At 40.4% G+C, this 2,418-nt stretch overlaps 1 pseudogene; it reads left to right on the top strand.

The window, feature by feature from the left end:
• The first annotated feature begins 1,050 nt into the window (after window positions 1-1,050).
• Window positions 1,051-1,150, top strand: LOC127116228 (uncharacterized; annotated as a pseudogene).
• The last annotated feature ends 1,268 nt before the right edge of the window (window positions 1,151-2,418 follow it).

The following is a 2,418-nucleotide window of genomic DNA, read 5'->3' as shown; positions in this document are numbered from 1 at the left end:
TTTCTAAATTGGCCCGCATCTTTGGTTTTAACAAGCCTTTGAGGGTAAGGGATAGGTGGTTTGTAAGGTGGTGGAGGTACATAAGGTTCCTTCTTTTCTAGGGTTTCCTTATTACTCTCTTCCTTTTCCTTAGGTTCACTTTCCTCAGTTGATTTCTTAGGGTTTTGGTTTTCTATCCTTGGATCAGACGGTCCTTCCACTTCCGTTCCACTTCTTAATATAATTGCATGAGCGTGGCTTCTCGGATTAGGTTGGGGCTGTCCAGGGAATGTACCAGTTGGGGCAGCAGTAGGTGCTTGTTGTTGAGCTACTTGTGATATTTGTGTTTCCAGCATTTTGTTATGGGTAGCCAGGGCATCTACTTTGCTTGCTAGTTGTTTAAGTTGTTCGCCAGTGTGTACATTCTGGTTTAAGAAATCTTTATTGGTTTGTTGTTGGAAAGCTATAAAGTTTTCCATCATGATTTCCAAGTTGGATTTCCTAGGGGCGTTATTGTTAGGCATGGATGGGTTCGGTTTCTGATATCCCGGAGGTATAGCTGGGGCTTGATTTGGAGACTGTCCAGGTGCGTACAAAGCATTATTACTCTTATATGAAAAGTTTGGATGGTTCTTCCAATTTGAGTTATAGGTATTCGAGTAGGGGCTTCCTTGAGCATAGTTTACTTGCTCTGCTTGGATTCCTGTCAAGAGTTGACAATCCGTAGGAGTGTGACCTTGGATTCCATAAACCTCGCAATTCTGAGTTATAGCAACCACGGCGGTAGGAGGTGATACATTTAAACTTTCAATTTTCTGGACCAAAGCATCCACTTTTGCATTAACGTGATCAAGGTTACTTATCTCGTACATGCCAGTTTTCGTTTGAGGTTTTTCCACCATTATTCGTTCGGTTCCCCACTGATAGTGGTTTTGGGCCATGCTTTCGATAAGCTGGTAAGCATCAGCATAAGGTTTGTTCATTAGTGCACCACCTGCAGCGGCGTCTATTGTTAACCTTGTGTTGTACAAGAGACCATTATAAAATGTGTGAATTACTAACCAGTCTTCCAAACCATGGTGTGGGCAAAGTCTCATCATATCTTTGTATCTTTCCCATGCTTCGAAAAGAGACTCGTTGTCTTTCTGTTTAAATCCGTTTATCTGGGCTCTTAACATAGCTGTTTTGCTTGGCGGAAAGTATCGGGCAAGAAAAACTTTCTTCAACTCGTTCCATGTGGTGACAGAGTTTGAAGGGAGAGACTGAAGCCATCTTCTAGCGCTATCTCTTAATGAGAAAGGAAAAAGACGAAGTCGAATTGCCTCCGAAGTGACACCATTAGCTTTAACAGTATCAACGTATTGGACAAATACGGATAAATGAAGGTTTGGATCCTCGGTAGGATTTCCAGAGAATTTGTTCTGTTGCACAGCCTGCAACAGCGAAGGTTTAAGTTCGAAGTTGTTTGCTTCGATTGCGGGCGGAGCAATACTTGAATGCGGCTCATCTTGCGATGGAGCGGCGTAATCTCTAAGAGCACGAGCTGGTTCTGCCATCTCGGTTATCGAAGGAAAAAGGTTTTTGAAATCAGGAAGTTCTACAGGAGGGAGATTGTTTGCAGCACGATATTCCCGAATTCGTCGTAGGACTCGGAGATATAGTTCGATATCGTTGATTCGTAAATAGAGCGGTTCGCCTTGTGAGCGAGTGCGTGGCATACAAATCAACGAAAGAAAGAATAGAAGAAAAAAGAAACCTTAGTCTCTACAGCGTAACGGAAGAGTTACGATATCGATTAAATAAAAGTCCCCGGCAACGGCGCCAAAAACTTGATCGCTCGACTTTATGAGTCGAATTTGGGGTACAAACTGCAAGTGCACAGTTCTATCGCGTAGTTTTAAAAGATATCGATCCCACAGGGACTTATGAATCGATATACCGTTATCTAAGGTTACTTCGTAAAGCTAAGGTGAATAATGTTTGATTGTTTGGGGGAAAGCTAAAAACTAAACTAAGATCTAGATTAAATATTAATAAAGCGGATATCGGTATGTAGTTCGTCGTAATTAGGGAATCAATCCTTTGTCGATCTCTTGGTTTTAAAATAAATCTTTTCAGTTGACTTTATTGATTAAAAGTTTTATCTCAAACTCTCGCTCTGTTGAATAAACCATGATTTTATGTTAATGTAGCTGTCACTTATAATTAAGTCAAAAAAACATTTTTTGAAAGCAATACAGTCCATAGAAACTCTTTTCAAGAAAACACTGACCGTTTAAACACCCTTATCTCAAACTCTCGCTCTGTTGACTTAGGTTATATAATTAAATTCGAATGCTTAACTCTCGTCCTCACATTCAATCTTTAAAAATACTTTTTGGAAAAGATCGGAATTTAATTAACTCTAAAACTTGCTCTCGCCCTGATCTAGAATTAATG

This window comes from Lathyrus oleraceus, chromosome 1, assembly GCF_024323335.1.
Source record: "Lathyrus oleraceus cultivar Zhongwan6 chromosome 1, CAAS_Psat_ZW6_1.0, whole genome shotgun sequence".
Classification (NCBI taxonomy): Eukaryota; Viridiplantae; Streptophyta; class Magnoliopsida; order Fabales; family Fabaceae; genus Lathyrus; species Lathyrus oleraceus.
The sequence above is the reverse complement of the archived record's forward strand: the minus strand, read 5'-3'. Positions and strand labels throughout refer to the sequence as shown.